Source organism: Homalodisca vitripennis, chromosome 5 (assembly GCF_021130785.1).
Source record: "Homalodisca vitripennis isolate AUS2020 chromosome 5, UT_GWSS_2.1, whole genome shotgun sequence".
NCBI classification, from domain to species: domain Eukaryota; kingdom Metazoa; phylum Arthropoda; class Insecta; order Hemiptera; family Cicadellidae; genus Homalodisca; species Homalodisca vitripennis.
The window spans coordinates 66,674,401-66,696,071 of record NC_060211.1 but is presented as its reverse complement, the minus strand read 5'-3'; the positions used below and the strand labels follow the sequence as shown (position 1 = coordinate 66,696,071).

At 34.4% G+C, this 21,671-nt stretch overlaps 1 protein-coding gene across 3 annotated transcripts in view; it reads left to right on the top strand.

The window, feature by feature from the left end:
* LOC124362311 (cadherin-23) overlaps positions 1–21,671 on the top strand; it is a 148,051-nt gene that overhangs the window by 20,804 nt on the left and 105,576 nt on the right. For all 3 annotated transcript variants that reach the window (XR_006922453.1, XM_046816706.1, XM_046816705.1), the window contains exon 2: positions 16,994–17,032. The gene's annotated coding sequence lies outside the window, so the exon portion shown is untranslated. The remainder of the gene's footprint in view (positions 1–16,993; positions 17,033–21,671) is intronic.

Genomic DNA, 21,671 nt, shown 5'->3' with positions numbered 1-21,671 from the left:
GCCTTTTTGTATGCAGTTAAAGAATCTTTAACTATTGTGTGTTACATTAGTCACATGTGCACTTCTAACCCCATGTATCTGGAACTGTCAAACTTAAGGATGAACATTCTTACAATATTGTAAAATGAAGAGTGAAATCTCAGTGAACTCTTTAATAAAGCGTCTATAAAAAGGTAAAAATTTAAAATTACACTGCACATTGTCTGTACTTTTATTTTAAGGGTATTTATATCGGAAAGCCTAATGAAATGTTGTTACACTCTAATTTTCAATTCGTTGTAATTTTTATAACTGATTTGTAAACTAGGTAGTCCAACAGATGTATAGAAGCATAAATATTACTTCATTAATAATAAAAGAATAGTATACATATTTACATAATATTTCATTTTGTATACAGTAAACTTTTATGTGTTTTAATGTTTTATTTTCGGGGAGAACAAAATCTTCAAACCTCGGTTAAAGCAAACTTAACAATTGCAACAAATAGCAATCTTTACTGGTGCATTTAAGCATATACGTTTACCACCGTAATCAATAGCATATCTACAAACTCCGTATAAATTTACAAGCCAGAAGTAGGTCTGAGGTCTTCTATTTAAAAAACAAAAATATTTAAATAGAAATATAAAGACATTTTTAATTTTTGGTCTAGGTAATCAACATGTATAGAGTGTTTTATTTTTATGTCGTAATCAAAAGAAACTTATATTCAGAAATAATTAAGAATATTAATGACCACAGTTTCAGCAATATAATGTTAAAATCACCTGATTAGAGCAGCTAAAATCAAAACAGCTGATTGTTGCAGCCCACATTCAGTGCTGTCAGATAATAAAAGCGATATTGTTTGGTAATTGGTTTTAAAAAACAGTAATTGGAAACAAACTATCTCCCTTATTTCACAACCAATTTTAAAACTTCGGATCGTTTGGATTTTTAATTAAATTGTGTAACCTTTTTTACCATATATCGCTTTTAAGATATTTACGCTTAAAGATTTTTTAGAAATCACTATTTTGAAAACAAAGCTTCTAAGAAATTAAAATTTTTTATGTAATTATTACTTAAGGTTATAAAGGTATATACAAAATTTTAACCTAAACAATCCATGAAATATAAATAGTAAAGTAAAAAAGACAAAACAAAACAAAATGTGGTTATTTTAAGTAATTATTGAGTTTTAGAAAGGTGAATATGATTGTTTTTTGCCATTGGTCCATGAGTAATGTCTGGAAAATATTGGTAGAGGTTGTGGAACACTCTGTTTAATACTTTTATATACAGAGTGTCCTGTAATTCTTAGGACATGTCTATATAACGCAACTGCTCAGGTCATGGCAAAACGCATTTCAGAATATGGAAATAGACCTTTGGTACTTAGTTTCCTATCCTTCAGTCTGTATGTGTTTTTTATAGACAAATTCGCTCTAATATCTTAAAACGAATAAACAAAATCCTACATAATTTGGATAAAATATTTTGTGGTAATAAGGCCAGGTATAAAAAATATTCATTAATACTTTCGAAATAGAGGCCATTAAATCTGATTAACTTTGAATGTCTTAAAATCTAGCAGGTATACAAAAATAAATCTGATCGTGGATTGTATCACAAATTCTAATTACTCAAATACTATTTCAAACTAAAAGTAAATCTAATTCAAACTGAAAATAAACTCATTAAGCGCATCTTTACTGTAAAAAAACATGGTCCGTGAAAATAAATTAACATCAGCTTTAGAGTATCTTATCCCTATTTTTTATTTTTGTCATTTATTTTGCAAAACAATTTAAATACATGTTTCAGGCCTATCTAAGGATAGATAGAATCATATATTTGATGTTTAATGAATTTATTTAAATATCTGTCGTTTTAGGACATATTTATTTACAAAAATTTTAGTCAAGCGACAATCAGATGTAATTTCCAATAAAACCGCATACCTTTGATTTGTCATCTATAACAGCATTATTGTCTGAATATTACTGTATGAATTTTCTTGTTGTTTATTATTCTTTATATATAACAGATAACCTAGTCACTTTATTTAAAATTTTTAACATATATTGTGAATAAATTTAAGCTTTATGATAAATACAACAGTTTATTATTGTTAATTAGACGTTTGTTTTTTGTCCTTCATTGTTCATAAAGGCGTTCATTGTTGATAAATTTGCAATATCTCTAGTAGTTTTTAATTTATTAGAAAAAAAGTTGCTTGACAACAGATATTAATGTATTTCCTGTACTTTAAATGAAGGGACTAAGATGTGAGCACAATTGGCATATAAGATATTCTGGAGCTGCCGTTTATTCGATTTTCGTATTGTGACCTACTCGTTGAGAACCTCAATGTCGACAGTGTTTTTGTTAAAGTAAATCTGTGCATATAATATTTTATATATTTGGTCATTATATTTGTGATAGAACCCTCTAAAATTCATTTTCTTGCAATATTTTAGAATAATAATTGCATATTTTAAGAAGGTGAAAGGTAAAAGGTAAAATATTTTTATAGCCACTATTTAGAAAGTATAAAAGATAACATCATAATATAATTTTTAGCCGCCATAAAATTTTGAACCAAGACTTGGTAGATTAAATTTATTAGGTTTTCCTTTTAGATTTTCCAAGATATCCATTTTTAACAACAACAAAAAAGCGTTACACTAACCGACAGAGGGGAAATTAAGCAATGTAGATCCATAATACTCAGTATATAAATGTATGTTTTGACGTAAGCAATAACGCTTTTGAAAAATACGGTAATATATTTATTGCTACGTGTTTTAACATTTTTCCTCAACGCTTTAAAAAAAAATTATAGTTGAACTAACTGATATGGATATAACTAAATGATATTGATTCCTGTAGATATAAAATAATATTTGAATTGTTTGTCAAGTGTGTTTGAATTATACTATTCAGTTTAAATAGTATAATTTAGTTTATGATGCGTCCTTAAAAATAATTGGCTCTTAGCCGTCGCAAAATTACAAATTAACGGTTTCTAAATTTTCCCCGCTTTTGATTGGTATTCGAAAAATTAAAATAAATAAATAATTGTTTTTTAAAGTGGTTAATAGGTTGATATAATCTCTGACCATTTATATTTATTACACATGCCGGATTTACGCAATATCAGTTCCTCTGCGTTGTTCGTGCCATGATTTCAAATTAATTTTACTATGAAATAAACCTGTATTTTGAATGCCTAGAACCTAGTTTTTTACGTAAGTATATTTGATGCATAGTATTTTTTACAAATTGGTAATGAACTGTTTGTTTTTGACATATTAAGTAAACCACAGCAATGCAGTAAATATACTCATTGCAATATATTTAAATTATTAGATATATATATATATATATATATAATAAATTATTTTATTTTATTGAAAAATAAATCGCAATATGGTTAAACGTTTATTATTCTATTCCGTTGGGGTAATTATTCATCTCATCAATACGGCGCTGATTTTAGCAGCCCCCAGATTCAAGGGGGTGCTAAATCAGCACATGAGCACGGTCAAGGCGCTGAATTAGGACCCCCCTATTCGAAGGGGGTGCTAAATCAGCACATGAACACGGTCAAGGCGCTGAATTAGGACCCCCCGTATTCGAAGGGGGTGCTTATTCAGGGCCTGGACGCGGTCACTGCGCTGATTTAGCACCCCCTTTCGTGACGTCAAAATGACGTCAGTAGCGAGGGGGTGCTATGTCCAGGGGTGCTAATTCAGGCGCACCCCTCTGTTCTTCAACCTCTTCTATAAAACTTTTTCTCCGAAAGATGGATTGATTCACAGGTCCTTAGGTGTGCAATAAGAGAAGGAAATATTGAGAGATATTTTTGACATGTAATCGGGAATTCACATTTAATTCAACTTTTAGGGATTACAGTTATTAGAGTTTTCCATCTTCAATATTATGAGTACTTCGCTTGTCAGAAAGTCTAAACATGGATTATTAAAACTAGCATTTTTTCTATATTCAGGAAAATAATTTTTCTTTGGAATTTTCTTCAAAATAAAGTGGTTAAATGGCAATCAAAACATGCATTTCAACACTATCTCGTTTTGGCGTTTTAGGAGCTACCATACTCTTCATGAACTTCTCAGGCATTTCTTTAGATTTGATAGACATGACTATTTATTGGTTCCATACAGAATTCGGTACTTTGGGATTATACCGACCACACCCAGACATGAATCGTTATTTCACATTTCGTTTCTACTGATTACTAGATTAGCGTAGAACAATATTTCGTCAATATAAAACAGGAATTGTCTTATCGCAAACACCTCCCCATCCTCAGACAGAGGTCAAAGTCGAGCGTCTAGTAGATAACGTGATTGCAGAGTCTCGCCGCCCGTTCAGCTGGTGCATCGCTTTGTTGTACTTCCGTGTTTTACTTACCTCTACATTTCTCCAAACACAAAAATTCAACAAAAACAAACATTTAAAAAACTAAACTTTTTATTAAAAAAACACTCAAAACTTGTTTTTATTCTTGATCACATTCCGCCACCCAAAATGCGAGTGCCTCCGGCCATCAGCGCGGGCTTCGGCAGCACCTTCGGTGCTGCCCCGCGCTGATGTCGACGAAAGAAAAACATCCCTCGAGATAGTACCTATCAGTAAAATATCAAATTCTAGAGGGCCTAATCAGAAATATAAATTGAATTGTAATGGAAAGGCAATGATGTACCGTGCAAATCACGTGATGCCGCGCGGCCTGCCGTAATCAGGATTCTCGAGAAAGATAAGATAACAGCGACAACAATACCGATCACAATACCTGGAAATGCTTGTAAGTTTGTAATTTTGTAATTGAAGAGTTGTTTTTTCGTTCTATCATGTTTGTTTCTATAAATTTCTATTTTTGTGTTCTTCATACTGGTGTGGTCGGTATAATCCCAAAGTACCCAGAATTCCTCTATAATTTTCTTTTCTTTCGAGAAAGATTGAGAAGAAGACTATTGGTACTTCACTGTACTATATGTTTTAAAGTTTTCAAACTCATCTTAATACATCCATCGACTTATCTTACTTTGTACTGTTATTTAGTTGTATTTTATATAATAAATATTTTCGCAACCCTGTTTCTCGTTACTGGTTAACATAAGTTACATCCGAAGTTCTTGGAACTAAATTCTTGGCGGATTAATAACCTAATTGGCACGCTTATCAATTGTTTTCTTCCGAGAACTTTGTAGCTAACCATCTAGCTGCCGAATACATCTCGCGCACCTTGTCCGCGAGTTCAATCGAGTCTCTTATTTAAACTTCGAGTCTCTGATTTCTGATTTTTTACCTTTTAGACATTTAATCAACTAATCTTCACTTTTTCCGACTACAGCTGCAATGTCGAGCCAAGATGGTGATGCCCGCGCTTTTAAGTCGACATCAACGTGAAGGGAAGTTAATTTTAAAGTTTTAAACAATTTTTAAGTTCGTATATACAAAATTCCCATAGAAAATTGGAATCATTGGGCCCACACCCATGATATCATTTAGTTCTTTATCACTCTATTTGACAGCAACGTGGCAATACATTATTTTATTTTTAAAGTCCAGAAGTAGAGCTTTTAAGTTTATTTGCTAAAATTAAACATATAAGTAAACTTTGCAAATCGAGTATATGAATTCACGACATCAGCGGTATCCAATCCTATGGGGTTTGTCCACTCGGTACAACTTGTTCAGTTTTATGATCATTTCATAGAAGCTGTTCTAATGTAGAATTTGAGTCCAAACGTTGGCACCGTAAGAGTTACCTGGAATAATGTTGGTAGCACTGCCGACACTGACCGTGACGGTCGTTAATTGTTATCATGAACATGACATAGACATGGCGGGGTTCGAGCGCGGGGTGGTTGTATTGATCATCTGCGTGATGTGCGTGCACCTGGGGCCACCGACCGTGCTTCCTGCCCCCATGGCCATTGCTCTGTCGGCCTTCGCCCCTCGCACTTCTGTCTCATCATCATCGTTTCATAACGGACAAAGCTGATGAAATACCGTAATGTTAACTGTGACACATATCTTTAGATTCGCAATTATTGTTACTATCATACCCATCTTCGATTCTTTAGCGTGTCAACTCATTCATGCTATCCACCATTCATGTCAAGGACAGCTGGAGAGCTTGCCTGAATCCGAATAAATTCAACTCCTCTTTCTAAAAGACTAGTGTTAGATACTAGTAATACCACATCTACATGTTTTTAGAATGCTGATGTATTTAATTCGTTTTTTAAGTTCAACAGCAACTTTTGTAAGGAACACATTTATTCTTATTTCTCCTAAAATTCATTTTAAATAATCTTACATTGGAAGTTTAGGTTTATTTGTTGTCTCAAATTTCTAATTCGTTGGAATCATGTGAGACCATCTGTGTAGATACAGTATTTAATGTACTGTTTTTTTATTTGTCCTGAAACTATTGAACAACAAAGGCCACTTAGGAGTTTCACCAAGAACCAGATGTCTCCGTGAGATCCAACTGTATCTTGCAGTCCTCAAGTGATTATCCGCTAATAGGCCTCATTGTAAAATTCCCGACGTCGCTGTCGGGAGTACTCTACCGGCGGGAAGAGTAGTTTCCAAGGTTTCCACTTTCTACACGGCCCACTTCCTCGATAACTGTGCGTTTTTTGTCAATTATACACCGTGACATGTGCAGTTTCCCGCCTACCACCACCGCGCCACTCCTCGCCACGGCTTACCGCTGGGATCTAGGCCGAGTATGACCATCAGTTTGTCAGTGTTTTATCCCTATAGGACTATGGACTTTCTTCCTAGAGCCCTTAGTTCTGTGGGACTGTGGAAGGAAGAATTAGAAAGTTCCACATATGGCAAATCTATGATTTTACAATAAGGACCCAATCAATGAAGGAAGAGGAATATGTTTGGAGAGGTGTAACAGGAAAGTGTATTACTAGCGTCAGCTGCAGTTTTGACAAATACATTAATGTGATTAATTGCTACTGAAAACTTAATAGCGGCTTAAGTCTAGTACGGTCAACATTGCGGCAGACTATGGAGGTACTTTATATCTGAGAAGTATTGAGAAAATAACCCCCTAACCGCATCTTCATACACTACTAAACTACGTGCGAAAATAAGTATATTGTGGTATATCTTGATGAATCCAAGAAAATCGTTTAGCGCTTATATCGACAATGTTATAAATTGAAGAAGTTGTTATTGTGTATGTTGAATTAAACAAGCTCTACACTTGGTGTGCATTTTATCTTGATAAGATTAACATTAGTTTAGAGAAATATACGATTTTTAGGTAGGTTTTGTTATTAAAAAATCAGCCTATTGCTGTTCAAATACGTTTGCTTATTATTACAATACATATATTTATACATGATCCCATGTGCCTCAAAAGACACGTGCGGGATTCAGAAAACGCATACATTATTAATAAACTTTTTAAAATAATTGTCATGTGGCTACTATACAGTGCAATAGTCCTCCTCTGTTATGCCAGGAAAAAGTCTACTCTATTATTAAATTACGTTTAGAACCAATAATCACAATAATCATTTAAAATTAATAAATACACCATTTTAAAAATGAAACTATATCCAACAAACAGAATAAATACTTTTACAACTACACCAAAAATAATACATTTCTCTAAAAGCTACTATAAGTGATTCCAAGCGCATGTAAGTTCTGATATGAGTGTACACCTAGATGTGTACGTAATTGCGTATTAAATAAAATAAACAAATAACAACAACAAGATCAACAACAACTAACAATAAACATCTAAATTCATAACAACAACAATAAAAAATAATAAACTTCTAAATTCAATAACTGTATAATGAATGTTCAAATAAAAATACAGTTACAGAATCCAATAAATATAATAAAATGTATACGTCTCTTTAACTGCAAAGCCACAATCAGGAACTACATCATGTGTGTTGGATCAAAATTACGCCTCCGTTATTTGTAGACCTAAAAGCAAAACGTGTTCTGAAATGCTTATGAAGTGTCCTAAGCCTTTTGTAAAAGCAATGTTTTGATCTTGAACAGTTTCAGATGTGTCAAGTACATGTAGATTCCATGAGAATAATGCAATAAAAATTAGTTGTCACAAAATCTACATACTTCTTCCGACTAAGCCGGAGAAGCTATTCACATCTTCTTGAAAGAAAAGGGTTTGTCACATATGTATTATCCAATAATTAAAACAGATGAATAGTAGCCAGAGATATTTGTTCTGACTATAGTCTATTCTATCTCACTGATCCAGGATATATATAGGATATATATCCGCAGGATGTATATGCCCGGAAACTTCAACGGGCATCATCTTCATATTCCTATCACATATTATGTCCACTGACATGTTGTGCTCTTTGTTTATGTATTAAGCCGTTTACCCTTTCACGTTTGTTTACACCTAGGTGAAATTACGTTGGCATTTAACTTTTTACAACCATATTTGTATCGTAAAAACCTCAGCAAATAATGTGTGGAGGTGCACGTCCTCCGCACTAGTCTATGTACATAGTCTAGTGTATATAGTCTATGATACTTCATGTGGACTGAGGAATGGAGAGAACTATGGTAAATAATGATCACTTAACGGTTAGAAAGTAATTGTGGAAACAATACTTGACGGGACGATGAAAATAGTAACTTTCAGTCAACACAGGAAGAGTACTTTTAATGATATGTAAACTACAACGCTTTCGGGGAAGAAAAAAGCCCCCAGCTGGTTGTGGTAGATGCATACTGATAAACTGCCATTGTAGACAAAAATACCAACAGGTTTATACTTACAAGTCATAAATCGAATCGAAAGATTTTCAGGTAAGTTTTAGAATTACGCTAACAAATAATAAATAACCAATTAATTGTTTCTACTGGTCTGCCTGCCTTATCTTAAAATTCTCTATTGCACACATAATATACGTATACAGAATATTGCAAAACTATGATATATGAAGAGACAAGTGAAAAAGTATAAAGTAAAAGAACCTGGGTTGTATATTTTATACAGTCTAGAATGTTCTTAAAGAGGTATAGCTTTGTATTCCGGTATGGCTTTTAACATCCCTAGATTCAAGATCACAAATTAAAAATCTCAAGTACCGCCGATCTTGAAATGCGAATAGCATTGCTTATTAATCAGCACATATGAATAAGTTCTGGAACATATGGTGCAGTAAGGTAAGATAGAATGAAGATTTTGCGCCTTTTTTAATAAGCTGTGATATTATAGTTACTTCTCTTTTAAGTCTTAAAAAGTAGCCTGTCAATGTAGGAAATCCTATTCAATTTTTAATTATTTAAGAATTAGTCCCAAGAAGTTATATAAGTGCTAGAAATTACATGAATTGTCTTTGTCTCACAGACAATGAATGCGAGTATTGAGTTTGGCTCAAAGTTCACATTCATATACAAGATATAGTGTAATCTAGGTGCAGCGGTATTCTCATTGTCTCATCAGGTGCACAACTGAGTGCTCTACAATGTTGGAAACACATTCCCAAAACACAGTGGAGCAACATGGTTTTGTAAACATAACGTTGCTAAAGTTGGGAAGGGTTAATTTAATGTAAATATTGAATTTGGCCCCAGTTCACCTTCCTCTTAGTGCAACGTCTGAGGAAGGTGAACTGGAAATAAACTCAACATTCACATTTAACCAACCCTTCCCACCATTTAAGTTATTTGTAAACAATGAATGTTATCTTGTGTGTACTAAACCAGTTAGTTACTGAGACTTCGAAACGTTAAGGGATAATGCTCTACATTCCAACAAGTTAAATTTTCATTAAGGGGGAATTAGAGTTTAGCCTTCAGCTACATCGCAACCAGAAAAAAATTATCAGTACCTGGTAAAACCATCACCAACCATTTTCGCCTCATAAACGGAGTAAAATCAGGTCACCACAATTAAAAACACTGTAAAAATGAATTATCTCATACCCAATTTTAGATCTAAAATTAGATGTGATACCAAAATCGTAAATAAAATTAATCTAAAGCAATTGAGTAATTGTTATAGTTAGATATCGAATTTCGAAAGATATAATTTTACCTACGCTCGATAAAGCAGTGGAGCGCTTCAGGAAGTTCCACGCTCTACATAAAGAGGAGCATTATGTTAATTTATTAGTAGTGTTAAATTAGCCACATTTTACTTAAAAACCTCAAGATATAAGGATGAGTATGTAAGGTGTATTGGGCGAGTGAGTCTAAGGAAGTGCCATTAATATGTTGTATAATAATCGATAGCAACAAGTATTGAAATAATATTCGATCATTGTTACTAAAGAAAGGTATTGCCATTAACACGACCTATGGGTGACCATTTCACCATTTCCTATTAATCCATCACTACGACCACCGTGCAGCACATATAAATTGCTGGAATGGGTGTCCGAATGGAAGCACATTATTCTAACAAAGTTTAGAAAGCAGGAAAGAGACTTTCCTAATATCAATCGGCCAAGGTGGGTTTCACACATTTTTCCTTACAAAGGAGGTTTAGCGTACGTGAGTAAAAGTGTAGCGACCGTGGCTATGGAGCAGAAGAAGCACGTGACTCGGCGATCTCGTTGGCCGTTGCACGTCCGTAGTGGCCGTGGATGACGCTTCACCACTGCAACCAAACCTTTATCATCAACTTTTTGTGGGCAATCAGTTCAATGAAGACGCAGCAACGTGTCGGGTAATTGTTTTGAAAACAGTTACCTCAATTGAGGTCGGCACGGAAAACCTGCATGTAGTGCGTGACTAATAGATATTGTGCGCCGCGGCGAGCCGGCCAGAGTCCATCATAGATTACTTTCAAAGTTTCATTATTTATATATTTTTTAGACGACAATGTGTGCGAAATTGGAAATAAAAATACTATTAAGAGCCAGCTTTAGTTAAAACGTAACGCTCTTATGGTCGTAGATTAACGAAATATGTCTCATTTTAGATCTGCCAATACTGGATGCGTATCTGAATAACTAATAAACATATGGAACAAACTGAAAAGCGTTTTTATGCGTAATAATCATACCTGTAAATTGAGACCTCTTCCATAAATATTGCACCTTAAAGTAAGGGCGTAAAATTGTTTGAAGTGTAATACTGTTCTTGTGGGACTAAAGTTAAAATGGCCGCTAACACATTCGGCTTTTTGGTATGTGTATTATAATAGTGGCTTTAATCTCAGCGGCTTTAATCTTAGTCTCATATTGCAACAACTTAAGAAGTTCCATCTTTATGAGATATCGTGTTGGAATTGGCTTAAAAACTTCTCACATCTCGGCTGTGCTGTTCTGTATATGATAAATCTCAGGCCATTTAAATCTATTTCCCTTTTTTGTGGTTAAAATTATTTTGTGACTGAAGGTCTTAGCAAAATATTTACCAATCTTTATAAAATTTGGCGTGGAGTTAATCATGAACTGTACAAGCGTTTTGTTTACGGTTCAAACCAAGATTTTGCTGATATGTACTGAACACGTTTGGAAGCAAAGAGGCAAAGCTTCAGAATGGAAAAAAGTTTTCAATTTGTATACACAACTTTACTAAAGAACTTGATATTGTGCATATTTTGGTATTTTTACTTTTCTTGTGCTTTACCTGGAAATAAAGACACGGGTTTAACCAAGTATATCTCGTTTTAAAACAAATTTCGTTGTTTACACTCTTTTTTAACCAGAAGCATCTCTGCTTCGAGTCTAGTATTAAACTTTTTCTCGCTGTTTTAGACAATCACTTTGTTGTTTAATACAGTTGATGTATGGCGAGTGTTAGTTATATGGTTAAACTACCAACAAATAATTTTGTTATTCAAGAATATGGTCCATGTTAGGCAAAAACATTTTGATACATTTTAATCCAAAATTATTACTGAACAATATTGAAGCCAAGGGGGAGAGGAACAGCGTGAAAACTGTTGTATTTTGAAGTTGAGGACAGGACAATACTTTAATCAAGCTGAGAATAAGTTTCAGCCGTGTATCACCTAAGGAAACTCAAAGTAGTAGATCATCTTCTTCAAGTCCAGTTTTGGATTATTATTTGGTTTTAAGACCATTAAATTTTTGTAAATATAAGTTATATGGTCAACGGTTGTTATTACGGGTGTGTTTTGTTTATACCGAGAAATGCCTTAATTGCTTTAGTTTAAGAATCTTGAACTAAGATTTATTGATGAAGACAGTTTTTGGCTTATGCCGCATCCCTGACATGTCATTAGAACATGAATATTACAGCTGATGAGACTGTACCCCTTTGTGAAATTGAATTGGTAAAGACATTCTTTGGCTTATGCCTCAGCCCTGACATGTCATTAGAACATGAGTATTACAGCTGATGAGGCTGTACCCCTTTGTGAAATTAAATTGGTAAAGACATTCTTTGGCTTATGCCTCAGCCCTGACATGTCATTAGAACATGAGTATTACAGCTGATGTACTATGTACTATTACCTTTGTTAAATAAACTATAACACACATTTCTATCTGATAGATTATATTTTTAATGGATTTTGACACGACTATTAAATAAGGTATAGCAACATAAGTATTTAATTTTATGACCTCTGTGCCTTTAGAGTGATGTATACTTTAGATTATTCGTTCGGTCTATTAAGTGACATCATAGATTGCACAATTTTCATTTACAAGATCAACCAAAATAAAACGTACATCGTTTCCGTAAAAATATACAATTTGGTTTATTGATTACTACTTAATTACTACTTATAATTACTACTTAAAATTAGTGTTATATTTTTAACTGTAACTAAATAAGTTAAATAGGCTTTATTTAATTGCAACGCCACATAGCTCTAGCAAACATTCTAAAAAAAACGTTCCATATGACTTTTTAAACCTCCAAATATTTATGAATATATAAATTATCTAACGCATAACTTTGTGTATGTTTACTTTACTGAAAATTTAACGGAAATCCTAAAACTTTTATTGGAATATTTTAGGGTGGGAGATAAACAATAAATTCAAATATATCTCTATTTTGAATTATTTAAATCTTGGAACTTATGATTCTACTTACACAATACACATTTGTTATTCAATAATGACAAAAAGTCACTCCAAAAAAGTGTTCCTTAAAATTTGTATCCTATTATATCGGTTCTAGTGGTATGTATTTTGAAACTAAATCCAAAACCTTCTTGAGGTAAGGATATTTTATAAAGCTTTCCACATACAATGATCTAAATAACGGAGAACCACCTCGCCTTGTAAAAGTTCATTTCAGGAACATTCGCAACTTCAAAGAACCAGCTCTCCCGAAGAATCTATTCATTAAAAAGGTATTTTTACACAACATAATTTTATCTACGGACCTTATGATAACAATTTTAAATCTCAACCCATGTTACCTTCTCTCTTTAGCAGAGAATACTACCAAGATACCCCATTTCAAAGATATGAAGCATATTTATGCCATAAGGGATGTTTTAACATATGTTTAACTTTACAGTGTATTAATTACATTTTTAAGATATTGTTCTTAATAACCAACAGCAACTGCGGAAAACTAAAGAAAGTTAGATGTCTATAAATGATACCTTTAAAATTAGACACTTCAAAACTCAAGTGACACCCCAAAAAAGAGAGATTTTGTAGGGTTCGATATGATGGGTGCAGGCCATAAGGTTCTTGAACATCTTTACTGTATTTTAGCTGTAACTGAAGATCATTTACCTGTTTTAACAATGTGAGTTCCTAATTCATTATATTTATACAATTGAATAAAGAAACGTCTTTGTAATTTTTGGGGGAGTTCCCTGACACCTGGTCCATTACCATGTGTGAACTTCACACCAAGTGGTTCTTCCGTGAGCACGTGGATCTGCCCAGACATTCCACCTTCCAGGAAATACTTCGATATAAAACTGGTGTATATCAGCGAGTAAAAGTGTGAGAAAAAGCGTTAGAGGTGAAGTTCATTGTCTGGATTAGTGAAAGCAGCCGATCTTGCTTTCCTTGCGCGTACACACCGCCGTCTGGGAAGTAGCAATTAGGCGAAGTTGAGGCAGGCGATTAACGGGCACAAACTACTTCGTTACCCCGACCAAGGTCGCTGCTATTGCCGGTGCTCCTGCCCTCGACCAATCATCGGATGATTACAAGAAAGTGTGTTGGTTCTGTAACAGCATGCAATTATGTAGCAAATCGCAGCCTGCGGTTTTACCCACACTATTCAATGCAGAATTCTCTCTTGGTGCTTCTAATTTGCTGCAAATTGAAATTATGTTCAATTGAGTTAATTATTGACATCGTAAGAGAAAAGATTATTGAATTGAATGCTCTCCTATAAGAAATGGATTCCAAATGTACTCTCTCAAATTACTGAGCTGGAACCTTTGATTGTTTGTGAGAAACAGAGTTGTCCCAAGGAGAGTCTGTATTTGTCATGTATATCATATCATACAGTATTCCGATTAGGATTTTAACTTATAAAAGTGATACCCAGCACATCATTGTGGAATCTAATAATCCATGCTTATCTAATAAATCTGCAGTACTAATCAAGTCTGCTGTGAATGAATGGAAAATTTTGGTAGCTCAAATCAAATTGCCAACAATTTTAAAGGCTTTTTATTTAATAGCAGCAATATTTTTTAATAACGAGGTTTTAAAATTCCTAAAAAGTGTAACCGATACTTCAACGTTTTGGTTTTGGCGTATTGAATTGGCTATTTTACTTTTTTGCATTAGATTACCGCAAATTTATTGGATATAAAGTCCTTAAAACATGTCACAAGCAAGCTTATTGTACTACAAAGAAGTTTTATGTCGATAATGTAGGGATCTCTGAAACAATAGTAATTCCTTTAAATCCAGTCACAAACTACAATTCTTTAGGAACAGCATCGAGTTTAATATTTCATTGTAGGCTGTCAGAAAATCCAGTGTAGACATAGCAGTATGAGTCTTTTATAAGCATCCATATGTTCAGTCCTGATGTCGAGGCATTGTTCTGGTAAAGTTTTCCATTGTAGTCGAAAATCTGCAACTTAGTTTACAAAGATATCATCCAGACAGCCATCATCAAGAGTAATTTGTCCTGCAAACAATTTCTTGCGGGGTTCTTGTCTCCCTAACCCACCGTAATTACCCCCAAGACCACTTTAAAAAAACACAATTTCTTACCGAAATTCTCTATCACTATAAGTATTATTGCTCATAGACTGTGTCCAAGTTTTTGTATCACTGGTTGTCACACCTTCTCCTAAGTATTATCGCCCCTAGACTGTGTCCAAGTTGTGTGTCACTGGCTGTCACACCTTCTCCTAAGTATTATCGCTCCTAGACTGTGTCCGAGTTGTGTGTCACTGGCTGTCACACCTTCTCCTAAGTATTATCGCCCCTAGACTGTGTCCAAGTTGTGTGTCACTGGCTGTCACACCTTCTCCTAAGTATTATCGCTCCTAGACTGTGTCCGAGTTGTGTGTCACTGGCTGTCACACCTTCTCCAACTGATCTCGGATTTCCTTCTCAATTAGCCACGGCCCCATTCACCGATTCCGACCCCGTGGTTAGCGCCGGCCAACCGGCCTGGTATTCGGTGAAAATGTAATGAGCTAGTCCGTAGTTGACACATTCCACCACTCGTATTGGTACCATACCATTACCGGGTTGTGTGAATTCGAATATATTATGTATATAGTAGAGTATAATACTGTATTTTTTAGAAAAAAAATAAATATTTTAATCATAACTTTTTTGTTACTTTAACTCAATAAATCTTTTTAGAGTGTTAAAAACGAGAATGAACCACGGTACTCCACTGCACTACTCCAGTTGACCCATAAGCATATTTGTTGAATGCTTCTAGACCAGTTTTATTCTGTACACTCAGAGATCTCATGCTTTCAAGGGTCAATATATTCAATGACAAAAGATTCAAGATGTCTATAATTGACTTTGACGGGCATCTATATGGACAAGCACACTGTACTGGTAATCCGGACTTGTTTATAAATTATTTACGTTTGCAATTGTTAGTGAATTGTCAGTTTCGAATTGGGTATTTTTCCGTTACTGAATTATTTGTTACATACCGTATAATTTATTGAAATAATCTACAGCAAAACTGTTTGAGATCAGTCCAAAATTATAACAATGGGGTGATGATGATAAATGCTACAAACGCATAATTGCATAAAAGAGATCAACTTTTTAAGATTATTCAGTACAAACGAAGAACTATCGTACGAGGAAGAATACATTGTATAAAAATTACTCAAACCTACTTTCTCAATAAGAGAAAAATTAATAATATCAAAGAAATTAAACTTTGAACAGGCAGAGAGTAAGAGTAGTGACGGCAGCAGAGCAGTTTTAGATGCCGATGTAAAGAAGCACAGGTGGTGAACGAGCGGAACTTTTCAAAAGAGTAAAGTGATTACCCTTCAAAATTCAAAGGTATCATAATGAGTAAGGAATTAGTGTATTCTCTGGATATTAAGAGATTTAATTATTATAACAATCTTGACTGACAACAATCATTAGGGCCGATGGACTTCTAGATTCAGCAATTAGCTGAATGTATCTTGATCAATGTTAGGCAACCCAAGGAGGTGTAATTGGATGGAACAATGGAGTTCCAAGAACCCAAACAGCAAAGGACCATGTTACTTGAAAACAAATAATTTCAGATAATTACAGTAACACCTGTTGAGCCTTTGTAGTTACGAAATCTTCTAATGCTCGCTACACTTTTAACAAAGTTTATTTCAAAATAGTTCTAGAAACCTATAGATAACGTACAGTACTATGTACAGTATTAATAACCGTGCGGATACTCAATAGTTCCAAAGTATCAGTAAAATATTCTTACCCTTATACTGTCAGTGGCCAGATTACGATTTTTAATTGGGCATAATTGATGAATAATTATTGAATATGATTTTATAATAAAGGATTTGAAATTTTTAAAATTCATTTTAAATTTGTATTATATCTATCTGTTTCAGATTGTCCATTAAACGGCAGTTGATCATCTATAACACTTTGTAAGTATTGACCAGCATCGACTTAAAGTAAAAAATTGCAGCCTTTTTCCCTCAGTATGAAGCCTGCCGATTATTAGTTAAAATAACAACTACGTACAATCTGTTAAACTTCTAGCAACGTAATATTTTGGCTATGAGTGTAATTGAACAGTGACATACTTTTATTGTTGAGTATTAACATAGTAGTATTACACCAATTAGTATTAACACCAATTAGAGAATAACATAGTGAAAAGTGTTAAATTTACATTTAACTAATTGTGTCAAACGTATCAAGCAATTAGACTTCACTTCGATGTATGTATTGGTATCGACAATGGACAGCAGGTGTAAGCACCGTTATGGGTGGTAGACCCGGGCGATTGCGCAACAATCCCAGTAATCCTCCACTCCACTGACATTTGCAAGAGAGCGGAGGGCCTTGGCGGGTCGTGTCGTGATCCTGCCGACATTTGCGCATCTTCCCGCCCACACAACACAGTCCGTGATCGTATAGATCCCCGAAGCGCCACGCTGGTCGTCTTCCGATAACAAGAATCTCAGAGAGTATGCAATATAGAGGGTTGTTATTTATCCGACAATTCCAGCGATAAATGGAATGCCACTGTATGAACTTAATGCATGCTGTTCCCCTTAAAGAGAAAAGGAGTCATAAAATATTTCTCCATCAAAGGTGGACGAGCTGTAAAAATATACAAAAATATTATTCCGCATGTAAAATAGACTAAAACAATCAAAGGCACTTTAAAATCTTTATCTGAATGCTCTTTGAAACTGAGTGTTTGCGCATGCTCCCCAAAGGACCACTCCAGATGGGCGTAAATCAAGCCGTAATCAGAAACTGACTCGGACAGTATCTCAAAACAAAAATGCCTGAGCAGAATTTTGCGCATTCGTGGTAAATGTGCTCATTCCAAGTCAGCCCTCGATCAAGGTGCGTTCCTAGGAACTTTGAAGAGCTGACTTCTTCCAGTGTGGAGTCATCTAACAAGATGACAGACCCACACTGGTTGCCCTCAGTGCGCAAGACAAAATTCAAACGTTGGTCTTTGAAGAGTTTGTTGTTAGATTGAGGTTGTGGAAGTATTGGACACAGTTTTTGAAGTAAAAAAAGCCTGTTGTTTCAAAACTTCGCTTGACATTGCATTGAAAAAAAGAGGCGTATCATCGGCAAACTGCACCAATTTTCCATGCGGAAGCGATGATTTTATATCGTTCACGTAAAGGAGGAAAAGCACATGACTGCGGATAGACCCTTCAGGGACTCCATATCTCAGGTCTATCGGTTTGGGTAATTTATTTGATATTTGGAAAACTTGGGATCTCTGACTTAGGAACGAGCTAAGCCATTTGAGGCACGCCTCGAATGCCGTGGGACTGAAGTTTATCGAGTAGTGTACCGTGATCAACGCAGTCGAATGCTTTGGACAGGTCTAAGAACACACTCATCTGTTGTCGATTTGCCATTTCTGAAACCAAATTGTTCACTTGAGAGCTAATTGTATTGTCCAAAAAGTGAAGTATTCTTATAAGAAAAAGATTTTCAAAAATTATGTTTAGCTCTGGCAAAAATTATTTTCGTCATGTTGAGAGAAATTGATGATTTTCTTGCAAGGTATCTCGGTTTTGACAATTTTCGTAATGTCAGATGATGAGAGTGAATATTATTATTAAATTCACTATGCATTAAAATACTGTCAATGTGTGTTTTACACTAGACTGTAAATAGTTCATTAATTTAATAATCAAACCATCAAGTAATCGAATAATATGTGAAGTGTTTTGCTTTCAAGAAAAGCATCATAAGACCCACATAACTAAATACAAAGTGGTTATAAAAGAGAAAGGTCTCACGAAAATAAAATATGCTATGAGATGACTTGATTTTTAAATTAATGGTGAATATTAAGTAAATATTATCTATGATATAAATAATATGTTGTAACTAAACATATTAGTAGATTAAATAACATACATAGGAAATCAAATATTGACCAATTGAAGTTACAATATTAGAATAAACGTTAAAATATATTTAATAATAAAGGAATATATTAATTACATGATTTCATTATATTATGTTGAAAAGGAGGGTGACGATAATGACAAAAGATACATTTCAGAAAGTAAAACAACAGATTTAATTAAATTCACACATTACTTTTTGTTAAAAGTTGTGTAATACACATGTTACATTGAATTGGTAATGACATATATAATGGAATTAGTTGCTGCTTGGGTTATGACAAGGTTTCTGTCGGTTGAACAGAAAATGTGAAGTTTAGGTTTTTAGAGAATGAGGGGCTTCACCTCATCCCGTATCCATCCCAGGATACGTCACTGCTGAGCTACGTTCGTCAAAGCCAAAGACTAATAAACAATCATGCAGTTTATTCCGCAATGTTTGGCGTGCAGAAACTATTAGCGTCCTGAGAACCCGCTAATGGTGGTCTGGACCATTAGAGGAACCATTACCGTGGTACCGAACCCAAACCATGATGGACAGAGACCACGGACCACGGTCACGACTGCCCTGAGACAATAATTACGACATCTTGCTGTATGGTCCGAGCTGGATAGATTAAATTCTGATTGAAGAGCAGGAATGTGAACTAATGGTTTTGTTGATTTAATCGTTAGGATTGCAGGCTGCAGGAGTGTTTGTTTTGTACAGTTTATGAAAGGTTTGGGAACATATAATGTATATTCTCAGTTTGTTAATGGAAATACTGCATTATTTATTATAAAACAATTTTAGAATTTAATTAACAGTAGTAATTTACGGAAGCTGTGTAATTAGAAATGTTGTATCATTCCACCCTGGATATCTATATTTTCAGTTTCTAGTACCCCAATATTTGAAATAAGGAATCTAAAATAGACTCAGATATAAGCTTAAGCAGGGATTTTATGATTTTCGTTGTCCATTGCAATATTTTGTGTTTAGCGATTGATAGGGAATTTATGGAAATGTTATCAGTCGGTGGCTGTATTCTTCTTGATGTTATTCGGGATACCTATTGGTGAACTGAGGATTGGATACGAGATCTTCCATCAGTCTACTGAAGAGCATAGAGGCTAGAGGATTCAATACACTGGTCACGTCGCAACAAGACGACATCTGAAGCGAGATTCGATACACTTTTTGTGCTTTTGCCATCAGTTGACTGATTTGGATGGACCGGGGCACGTCTTTAAGGGGAAGCGTGAGTGTATCTCTTCTCCCCATTCCAAATTAAAAGTGAAATATATAAAATTAAAAAAACTTATCTAGATTAGTATATCACTATGAAAATACATTTTTAAGAAAATACCAAGGAACGGGCGAAGAAACTTAAATTCCGATGGACCTTAACTCTAATAATACAAAAAGCACTCAGATTTACCTAAGGTATCAGAAGCATCATTGCAGCATTAGTCTTTTGAAGGTTACCTCTACAATTTGAATGTACAATTCCAGCAGTATGATAATATATCTTTATTACGACGATGGTACGCCAACTTAGAATAATTGCGTGTGCTGCTCAAATCCAAAATCGAATTGCTACAAGCTGCTAAGCCACAATGACATACAAAAGATACAAGACCAATGAAAAATTTATCCAGGTTGATTAATTTGGATTTAATTAAGGATTAATTGGACATAATCCATCCACTTACTAAACAAGAAGAATTTTCAAAATTGTAGGCAAGTTACGAATATATAATGAGATATTTATTTGCTGTACAGTAATATACAAACGGTAGAAAAACTCCTTTAAGAGGAACAAAAGCATTTATTGTGTCAATGTGTGCACTGCAGCAATGATACGGTTCCGTAGATCGGCTTGATTTATTAGTAAGTAGAGACTAAAAAACCTTCTTAACATAACCTCACAAGTGAAAGACACAAAGTACATCTCAGTGGCGAAAACTTTACAGCCAGGTCTTGATTTCCATGTGATCTATCTTGTGCTCAAAAAGAGAATTAATATAACATCTTCGGACGTTACAGTTTCTATGGAGCGAAGCTCCATCTTCTTGAAAAGTTATATCTTGTTAATCTCCGGAAAGTTGAAGAAAAGCAATGGTTTTAATATATCCAGATACGTTATTCTACTTACATTCCGCAAAGAAAGAATGGTTCATACGCTTTTGTGTTTGATAAGTCACAGAACGTCTTATGTATTTTCTAGTTGCACTAAGCTAAAACGGAGACAAAATGCCAGCAATACTGTAAATACCGACTCGTTTCTTTGAAACTAATAAACGTAGAAAATCATGTTCTGTATAGTAGCCATCTTGCTCACAAACTAATGGTACATAGATGTAGCGAGTAAGCCAATGTAACTATCACAGCCCGCCAATTACACCAATTCTTTAAAGCTTCTTACCAAGGACGTAGCCAGCGATGGAGCCCAAGGGGTCCGGACACCCCGAATTTTCAATTTTTCAATAATTACTTTTCTTATAAACGATTATTATTATATAAATAATTCTGTACTATTGACATGTACTGGTGAAAGATCGTTATCAACATAGAAACGGCCAATAACATTTTAAGGAACAAATTGGGGATTTTATTTCTGCCCACTACGGGAAATTAAAGTTGTCTAGACCCCCCCCCAATTTTTCTGGCTACGTTTTTGTTTCTTATTTC